Consider the following 10,536-nt stretch of genomic DNA (forward strand, 5'->3'; position numbering starts at 1 on the left):
AACCTGAGAGTCATAGTTTCCTGCACAGAGAGAAGTGTTATCAATTTACCAAGTAATGGGAGAATTTCTTAAAAGAAAATTTAAATTTCTGAAAAAAAAACCCAAACAAACATATATACACGGTGAGAAACAGAGTACTAACATAATTGGAAATCCCAGTTATGCAAAAATCTTTAAGACCACTGAAAGTTTCTTTTTCAGGACTGACTCAGAGGCGTACTAACTAGATTAGATAGTTGTCTTGGTGCCATCTATTGTCTGAAAGATGTAAGGATTCTAGGTTCTATGGTATATGGAAAACACTTTTTAAGTTCATTCTTCTCAAGCAGTGCCAATGTGAAAGAGCATTTGCTAGGAAAGTCTGTTTTCTTAAGGCCGGTTCATGGTGAGCATTTAAGTATTTGAGTGGAAGTAGCATATATTTTCCTGATGACCTCCTTTACCAGATTAGTTGCAAGTTCCAAACCAAAGATCCTTAATACAAACACTTTTGACCTTGTCACTTTTCATCCAATTCTTTGTTTTTAAAAATTCAATGTATCAATAAATCCATTCAATAAGTTGCTAATTTAGATGTATTTTCAATTCTCTCTTATTTTCTAAGGTTTCCAATCATTTGTGGAATGTCTCCCAATTTTTGTCATTTTCAATTTTTTTTTTTGACAGTTTTCTTTAGGATGTTTTTAGAATTATTTTTAAATTCTTGCTTGCCAACTCCAATTTTGGTTCAATGTGTATTTGCTTTTGGCATTTTCCCTCTTGTATGGGCATAAAATCTTTCCTGTTATCATTCTTAGTAATTTGTTTATTTTATGCCATACAGACTACAAAGATGTTCTACAGGATTTCTCAAATCAACGAAGCTTCAATTATTTTTCTGATGCAATTAAGAGTGGTAAGCCCCATTCAATAGAAAACTGATTCTTTTGGTTTTGGCAACATGCACTGTATCTCCAGTTCACCCCTCTTACTAGGGCATAGCAACCTAGGACTTTCACATAAGTACTTGAGCTTTCTTGGTCTCTTCAGCACGAAAGTAATATAAAATTGTCTACTCTTTTTTTAATTAGTTTATTTATCTATTTTTTAACTTTACAATATTGTATTGGTTTTGCCATACATTGACATGAATCCACCATGGGTGTACATGTGTTCCAAAAAAAAAAAAGAATCGTCTACTCTTGTCTTTCAGAGGTTTTTGATATATCTTTAACCCCCACTCCAAACAATTTAAAATTTGGCAAATGCTGTGAAGGGAAGACAGCTCTGTGTTTGTAGCCATGCAAATTTCCAGTTTGGGTACTCTAGTACTGTGTAATTACCACAAGTTCTGCAAGCTTTTCTGAGAGCCGCTGAAATATCATTGTTTTAGTGAAACTGTCATACAAAATGCACATAAGAACAATCAAGTTGACGATGAAAAACTGTTTACTAACTGGGATGGTTTTGCCTCCTTTTGATGCTCTCAGGCATAAGACTCTTATTTAAAGGTCCTTCTGGGACTTTCCTGGTGGCCCAGTGGTTAAAAGTCTACCTGCCACTGCAGAGGACATGGGGTTGAGAGGGTAACAGGCAGGAAGGCCAGGGGTCTCCAAATGGAGGAAATAGGCTGCAAGTGTCAGACATTTTTATCTCTCTTAAGTGGCAGGAGGAAACAAACTAGTGATATTTTTTCCCTTCTCTAAACAAATTTAAATGAGGTTTCTCTTAAAATACTGTGTTGTCATAATGACACCTGGTTTCACCTGAAGTTAACTATTCTCAAACCTTGAGTTAACCTATGCATTCTTATGAAAATGTTTGTCTTAAGCTATGTTAATGTACTATGCATTTACCCCAAACTCTAGCTTCAAGTCAGTTTGCCTAATGGCTCATAACAGACTTGACAAACCAGTATGTGATACTCAGACATTGTTCCCCTAATCTATGTAAATGAAACTATTTGCATGGTAATCTGCCCTTCTACAAGTTTCAAGTCAATCGTTTTATGACCCGGGATTCCTCGTCTGGTGCCAAGATTATCCCAAAAAACATCTTATGGATGAGGGGCCTGGTGCCATTCTGAGTTTTAAGACATTTCTTTCTTTCATTAACAGACTGCTGGTGACTATGTAACATCCAGCTGAAGACTACCAGGGGGGCACTCTTTCTGTTCCCTTCTGATGCCTATGTGAGAAGTTTCTCTATCTCCTTTATACTTTAATAAAACTTTATTACACAAAAGCTCTGAGCGATCAAGCCTCATCTTGGCCCCGGATTGAATTCTTCTCCAGAGGCTAAGAATCCCGGCCGTGTTTTCATGGTCCAGCAACAACTTTTCAGGGCCAATCCCTGGTCCAGGAAGATAACCACAAGCCAAAGGGCATCTAAGCCATGCACCGCAACTGTTGAGCCTGTGGTATTAGAGCCCAAGTTCTAGAATCCGTGGTCTGCAACAGAAAGTACCCCCACTCTCTGCAACTACAGAAAGCCCATGCACAGCAAGGAAGACCCTGCACAGACAAAAGTAAATATATAGGTAGATAGATAATTTTAAAAAATAAAGTCCTTTCATCTTCTCAGAAAGCACCTACTGATGACAGGCTCTATAGTAGCCTCTGCTGGTCTCACCCTTCAGTGCAACAAAAAATATTACATTTCAGTGCTGAGGATATCAAGTAACATTTTTAGGAACTTCCATGTGGTTTTTGAAATAATTTAGATGAGAGCTACATTTTAAAATATATGAACTATTTAAAAGAACCTCTACAGTATTAGAGTGTAGGACTCTAGTGGGATTTCAAGTGTCAGGAAAAAAACCACCACAATACTACTGAGAGCAAAAATTGCCTCTTCAAACTAACACTAACAGAATTGCTATTATAATTATGAAGTTGTTTCAAAATAATAATTCACAATAACTTACTAATTATTCCCCAGGAATCTCTTGGAAATGAACATGTTTGGAATCTTCAGTTATTAGGTCCCTAATGGCTTGAGAATGTATAAAAAGTCCTTGCTTCTATCGGTGAAATTATTTATCTAGGTAATAGGAAAATGTCTCCTTCTTTGGTAAGTAGCTTTTGTGTTTATCAGATTGGCTTTATTGATGCAAAAATAGACTTTTATGGATCTGAGACCACTGACGTGTCAAAATAGTTATAAAATCATATGTATTAGATATTACCCACAAATAAATCTACCTGCGTCATTCTTTTACAGCTTCTGCAGGGATCTGAAACACTCACCTTGTTTAAATAAGCTTTTTTGTTAACAGAAATAAACTGAAACATGATTGGCTACCTGATAGTTTTAATTAATTTATTTTCTGTTCTAACATTGTTTTGCTATATATTTATGAAAAATTTAGCGAATCACTTCAGTTTGATTGAATCTTTTTGGTCATTCCCATTGAAAGCAAGAATCCAAGATTCACGCTCATCTCCAACTTTTCCCCTCGGGCTTCTCTTCTCATTCACGTTTCTCTACATGGATGGTGGTGGTGGCGGCAGAGGTGGTTTAGTTACTAAGTCGTGTTCGACTCTTTGCAACCCCATGGACTGTGGCCCCGCCCAGCTCCTCTGTCCATTGGATTTCCCAGGTAAGAATACTAGAATGGGTTGCCATTTCTTTCACCAGGGAATCTTCCTGACCAGGGATCAAACCCAGGTCTCCTGAATTGTAGGCATTCTCCTGCATTGTAGGCAGGTTGTTTAAGGGCTGAGCCACCAGGGAAACCCTTCTTTGTCTATTGAGAGGGATGCTCGCTGTGAGTCCCCGAGAGTAACGGACTATATTTTTAGGAAATAACTGAGTCATTCTGTCCTGCCTTCAGCAAGTCTGCACCACAGCCTGTCTCACGGAGGCAACACTATTAATTCTCTAACCACCTTCATGGTTGTCCTCATGAACTTTGACTTCACACATCTTGTGGAGTGACTCAGAACATTAAGCTTCAATGTCCCCATACAACACATGGAATCAATAATGAGAATATAGCTAACACAGCCAATCTGTCTTGAAGTTTTGGAGGCAGGAGCCTGGGCTCCAATCCTATTTTCATCACATCTTAGCTCTCCAGCTCTCTGTGCTTTAGCTCCCTCAACTGTAAGAGAAAGACGACAGTGATAGCAACTGCTGCGAAATTTTGTTAGTATATTTTTGTGTGACAGTTAAATAAATTATATGTAAAGTGTTTAGAATATTGCATTTCACATCACAATCATTATATAAATGATAACTATTATTTAAAAGATATAGTGACATAGTTCTAATTATTAGCTAGGGATAAGCAAGAGCAGTGGAATTGTTTCTGTTGTCATTTAGTCATTAAGTCATGTCCAACTCTTTGTGACCCCATGGACTGTAGCCCATCAGCTTCTGTGCCCATGAGATTCTCCAAGCAAGGATACTGGAGTGGGTTCCCATTTCCTTCTCTAGAAGATCTTCTCAGATCAGGATTTGAACCTACATCTCCTGCGTTGGCAAGTGGATTCTTTACTGCTGAGCAGAGAGCAGTGGAGTAATTGAAACTAATCTTCACTCTAACTATTATGTGGCAGTCTATCTAAACTGAGATAGCAAGAAAGTATAGATAGGTAGTCTTCCTAATTTAACCTGACAGAGAAACCATGATTTTAAATAGATATAATGTTATATATAATAATATGCATATAGTACATGTATTAAGTATAGCAGATTCTCTCTCTCTAATTGTGCAAGGTCATACAATTCACGTGGCTAATATAAGATTCTAACCAAATGCTTATAAACTCTAAATTTAGGTCTTATCATTTCTGAACACTCTGATTACCTTGAAAACAGGCAAAATAAGAGTAAATTAACCACTATCCTAACAAGGTATTGCATCTCATTCACACTCTTTGAGATAATAACATAAGAGAGCATCCTAACCCTTCTAATTCTTAGGCTTTTCTGTGCCTATATTATAGCATACTTTTAGTGATTAGATGATATTACGATGAAGTTCTTAGCCCTGTAGTTGTCTCAATAATTTTATATAAATGAGAGAATGACCCCAACCATTTGTTCTAGCCGACTGTGGCAGTAGTAATGACTCAACATCCTGAATCATACTAGGATAAAAATTAAATGCAGCTATTTGTGTTTGCTCACATATATAATTAGTGAGGAGGCTATATAGAGTGATTTTTAAAGATGAGAAGTTAACACTAATTTTTTGCTCACTTTACTCAGTCATTTAATATTTATGCTGTGATTACTAGAAGCCAAGAATAATAAAGAATGCCAAAGAGAAAAGCAGTTAATTCATTAATCTCCTTGACTTGGTATCTTGAGAGGATTTAAGGAATTGCCTTAAACTCGTCCCTGTCTAAAACATGCTCTCAGCTGATGCTTACTGACATTTGCTTTCATTTCACTAATATCATTTTTGCTTTTATTATTATTTTTTAAATAGCTGAACTATATTTCATTGTATCACTCTAATTACAGTCAAGAGTACAACACACTACTATCTATTAAATACTGGACAGAAGGAGTACATTGTTCTAGAGTTATCATTACAAGATGTACTCATGTTCAGTTCAGTTCAGTTCAGTCGCTCAGTCGTGTCCGACTCTTTGCGACCCCATGAATCACAGCATGCCAGGCCTCTCTGTCCATCACAAACTCCCGGAGTCTACCCAAACCCATGTCCATCAAGTCGGTGATGCCATCCAACCATCTCATCCTCTGTCGTCCCATTCTCCTCCTGCCCCCAATCCCACCCAGCATTAGGGTCTTTTCCAATGAATCAACTCTTAGCATGAGGTGGCCAAAGTATTGGAGTTTCAGCTTCAACATCAGTCCTTCCAATGAACACCCAGGATTGATCTCTTGTAGGATGGACTGATTGGATCTCCTTGCATTCCAAGGGACTCTCAAGAGTCTTCTCCAACACCACAGTTCAAAAGCATCAATTCTTTGGTGCTCAGCTTTCTTTACATTCCAACTCTCACATCCACACATCACCACTGGAAAAACCATAGCCTTGACTAGATGGACCTTTGTTGGCAAAGTAATGTCTCTGCTTTTAAATATGCTGTCTAGTTTGGTCATAACTTTGCTTCCAAGGAGTAAGTGTCTTTTAATTTCATGGCTGCAGTCACCACCTGCAGTGATTTTGGAGCCCAGAAAAATAAAGTCAGCCACTGTTTCCACTGTTTCCCCATCTATTTGCCATGAAGTGATGGGACTGGATGCCATGATCTTAGTTTTCTGAATGTTGAGCTTTAAGCCAACATTTTCACTCTCCTCTTTCACTTTCATCAAGAGGCTCTTTAGTTCTTCTTCACGTTCTGCCAAAGGGTGGTGTCATCTGCATATCTGAGGTTATTGATATTTCTCCTGGCGATCTTGATTCCAGCTGGTGCTTCCTCCAGTCCACCATTTCTCATGAAGAACTCTGCATATAAGTTGAATAAGTAGGGTGACAATATCCAGCCTTGACGTACTTAATTTCCTATTTGGAACCAGTCTGTTGTTCCATGTCCAGTTCTAACTGTTGCTTCTTGACCTGCATACAGGTTTCTCAAGAGACAGGTCAGATGGTCTGGTATTCTCATCTCTTTCAGAATTTTCCATAGTTGATTGTGATCCACACAGTCAAAGGCTTTGGCATAGTCAATAAAGCAGAAATAGATGTTTTTCTGGAACTCTCCTGCTTTTTCAATGATCCATCGGATGTTGGCAATTTGATCTCTGGTTCCTCTGCCTTTTCTAAAACCAGCTTGAATATCTGGAAGTTCATGGTTCATGTATTGCTGAAGCCTGGCTTGGAGAATTTTGAGCATTACTAGCATGTGAGATGAGTGCAATTGTGCGGTAGTTTGAGCATTCTTTGGCATTGCCTTTCTTTGGGATTGGAATGAAAACTGACCTTTTCCAGTCCTGTGGCAACTGCTGAGTTTTCCAGATTTGCTGGAATATTGAGTGCAGCACTTTCACAGCATCATCTTTCAGGATTTGAAATAGCTAAACTGGAATTCTATCACCTCCACTAGCTTTGTTCGTAGTGCTGCTTCCTAAGGCCCACTTGACTTCACCTTCCAGGATGTCTGGCTCTAGGTGAGTGATCACACCATCGTGATTATCTGGGTTGTGAAGATCTTTTTGTACAGTTCTTCTGCTTATTCTTGCCACCTCTTCTTAATATCTTCTGCTTCTGTTAGGTCCCTACCATTTCTGTCCTTTATTGAGCCCATCGTTGCGTGAAATGTTCCCTTGGTATCTCTAATTTTCTTGAAGAGCTCTCTAGTCTTTCCCATTCTATTGTTTTCCTCTATTTCTTTGCATTGATTGCTGATATACAGTATAATCCAACATAAAGGTGGCTTAAGCAAAAATGGAGTTACATTTCTCTCCTATAGGTATTTGTCTGTGGGCAGTCCAGATCTGATGTAGGCAGGCTGGAATGGCATCTCCACCCAGTCCTGCCAGCACCATCATCCTGGGATGTGGCTTTCATCCTCATGATCCAAAGTGACTGTTTAAGGGCCAACCACTATGTCCCCAGCCCAGTAGAGGAAGAATACAGGTGTACCCCTTGCTTTTAAGAGGTACCCATCACTTCTGCTTACATCTCATCAGCAAAAACTTATTTAGTCACACAGCTACAGCCAGCTGAAGGGAAGGAGAGAAATGCAGTGAAAAACTGCCCAGGTAGAACTGAGGTCCTGGTACTGAAGACATCAGAGTGGCTACAGGAGACAGCTGCGCTACGTACCGTGATGGGCTGAGTTGTGTCCCCTGGAAATTCACACGTTGTGTCCTAACCCCCAGCACCTCAGAATGTGACTGTAGTTGGAAAAAGGGTCTTTAATGGTGTGATTAAGATAAAATGAAGTCATGATGGTGGGCCCTAATCCATATGACCATTGTCCTTACAAGAAAAGAAGATTAGGACACAGACATGCATGAAAGGGGGCTTCCCAGGTGGCTCAGCCGTAAAGAATCTGCCAATGCAGGAGATGTGGGCTCAATCCTTAAGTCGGGAAGATTCCCTGGACAAGGAAATGGCAGCCTACTCCAGTATTCTTGCTTGGAAAATCCTATGGACAGAGGAGCCTGCAGGGCTACGGTCCGTGAAGTCTCAAGAGTCGGATGGGTCTCAGCGACTAAACAACAAAAACAACAATGCATAGAAGGAAGAACACGTGAAGACGCACGGAGAAGATGGCCGTCCACACAGCAAGGAGAGAGGCCTCAGGAGGAACTAGCCTGCTCACACCTTGGTCTTGGAGTTCAGCCTCCTCCAGGGAGGTGAGAAGATAAATTCCTGCTGTTGGAGCCTCCCAGTCTGTGGGGCTTGGTTATAGCAGCCCTAGCAAATGAATACACTTATCTGTTGCCAGTTACATGGTGGCTTAACCACATAGGATGTCATAGTTGTTGTGGATCAGGAATCTGGGCACAGCTTAACGAGGTCCTTCACTCCCTGGTCTCCTGAAAGCCTGCCTTCAAGTACCATCTGCCTCTCACCTGAAAGCTGGACGGGGCAGGGATCTGCGTCCAAGCTCCTGTGACGTTGGCAGATTTAGTCCTTCCTGGGCTGCTGGCCACCTGGGCCTCCCACCATGGCAGCTGGCTTCAAGAACATGTGCAAGCAAGGGGGTATGGAGGCCAGCTGGAGGGAAGGCTCAGTCCTCTGTAACGTAAACCCAGGAGCGCCACCTTTGCCCATTACACTGTTAGAGGTGTCAGTGAAAATTCAATTAAGTTAAAAAAGAATTTTATTCAAACTAGGGGATATATGTATACCTATGGCTGATTCATGTTGAGGTCTGACAGAAAACAACACAATTCTGTAAAGCAATAATCCTTCAATTAAAAATTTTTTTAAAAAATTGAAAAAAAATAAAGTGAAGATTATAACCCAGGAGACAAACTCTCAGACGCTTTGAGAGAGCCTGTTAAAAGCCCAAGGCATGATCCCATACAGTTTTGAGATAAAGGATTATACATCAAAGCTCACTAAGGATATAGATCAACTCAAGCAAACTGAGCAGTAAGTCATTACGACCCCCTACAGAGCTGGCCAAGAATGCTAATCTTGTAAGACACTGCACTGCTAGGTCAGAAGGAAGGAAGGTGGATCTTTGCAGGCCAGGCGTTTCTCCAGTCTTTGACGTCTGGTTAATGGGGAAGGAAGGCAGACAGCACAGAGAACTTTCCGTTTAACTTCTTTTGTCTGACCTTAGTATGTAAACTTTAATCAGAAGCAAACCACCAGTGACAGCCCACACTCAGGATACTGCCAACCACAGTACCTGACCGCCTGGAGCCCGGCCACTGTGGCCTGTCCTGTGGAGAAGGGCTGTTATCTTATACACAACATCAGGGAACCGGGGCCCCAAGGCTGGCGGCATGTTTCTCCGAGGTCCTTGCCCTGAAGGGGGCCGTTGCTGTTCCCGTGGGGACACGGTTTCCTGTGGCGGTGCTGGGTTTCCACTCACCTGGCTGTTTGGGGAAAACAGGCTCTGGAATCAGCTGGAGATGTGGCTTGTGGCCCAGAACCGGGGACTTCTCCTGGGGGCCACCCACGTGCCGCCCCTCGGCTTGCTCAGGGCCCCCCCTCCAGGTGCTGAGGCTCTGGAGCCCCGGGCCCGCCCACGCAGCCGGCCTCGGTCAAGGAGGGGGACACCCTTGGGTCAAGCGGTCATGCGGGTGAGGGACCTCTGGGGCCAAAGCTGCTGCTCGCTATACCAGCCACGGCCTCTCGCGACAGCAGGCGCAGACCAGGCAGGTTCTGACCAGCCGTGCCAGCCCCAAGCCCCTCGGTTCTTCCTCGGGCTGCGCAGTGACCCTCCAGGGATGTGCTCGTCTCGGGGACCCCACCTGGGCTCCACCTGAGAGTGCCCTGACTCCGCCTGAGGCGCACCACTCCCCGCTCCCTTCTCTGCAGGGCTGTCCCGTGAGCTCTCCCTCCGCCCGGGACGCTGAGTGGGCAGGCTCCCCCGCGGGGTCTCAGGCTCCGAGCCCGTGGCCGGCCCGCCCTTCCAACCGCGGGCGTCACTCGGGGGCTCCTCTCCTAGTGGCTCGTTCGCCAGCGAGCCGGAGGCTCACTGCCGCCGCGCCGCGCCCCTCGGCGTCGCGCCCCCGCCCCTCGGCGCCGCGCCCCCGCCCCTCGGCGCCGCGCCCCCGCCCCTCGGCGCCGCGCCCCGGCCCCTCGGCGCCGCGCCCCGGCCCCTCGGCGCCGCGCCCCGCCCCCGCGACGCGCCCCGCCCCTTCTCGCGCCGTCTCGCCGTCGCGCCCGCCCCGCCCCCTCGCGCGCTCCCCCGCCTCCGCACGGCCCACCTCGTTTTTTCCTGGGAGGAGCGCGCTGATGTCTGTGGCCTCGGCAGCTCCAGGAGGCGAGACGGCGGACGCGTAGAGCCGGGCGGGCGCCGCGTCTGGCCTTTTGCGGAGGCCGCCGCCTCCGGCTGTCAATCCCGCCGGCCTGGCCCCGCCCCGCCCCGCCCCGCCCCGCCCCGCCCCGCCCCGCCCCGCCCCACGGCGGAGCGTCGCGGGGCGTAAGGCCGCGGGGGCTGCCGGGAC

At 44.3% G+C, this 10,536-nt stretch overlaps 2 long non-coding RNA genes across 2 annotated transcripts in view; both read right to left on the reverse strand.

Moving 5' to 3' along the window:
- The window catches only part of LOC145506893 (uncharacterized), a 71,638-nt gene extending 61,211 nt beyond the window's left edge, over positions 1 to 10,427 (reverse strand). Inside the window, exon 1 of the long non-coding RNA XR_014054425.1 lies at positions 10,297 to 10,427. This is a non-coding gene — a long non-coding RNA (uncharacterized LOC145506893). The remainder of the gene's footprint in view (positions 1 to 10,296) is intronic.
- Positions 5,176 to 10,107, reverse strand: LOC145506846 (uncharacterized). Its single transcript, XR_014054380.1, has 2 exons — positions 9,456 to 10,107; positions 5,176 to 8,117 (listed from the first exon to the last, which is right to left on the reverse strand). It is a non-coding gene; the product is annotated as an uncharacterized LOC145506846 (long non-coding RNA).
- Positions 10,428 to 10,536: the final 109 nt, after the last annotated feature.

This window comes from Giraffa tippelskirchi, chromosome 1 (assembly GCF_054371585.1).
Source record: "Giraffa tippelskirchi isolate mGirTip1 chromosome 1, T2T-mGirTip1v1.2.pri, whole genome shotgun sequence".
Classification (NCBI taxonomy): domain Eukaryota; kingdom Metazoa; phylum Chordata; class Mammalia; order Artiodactyla; family Giraffidae; genus Giraffa; species Giraffa tippelskirchi.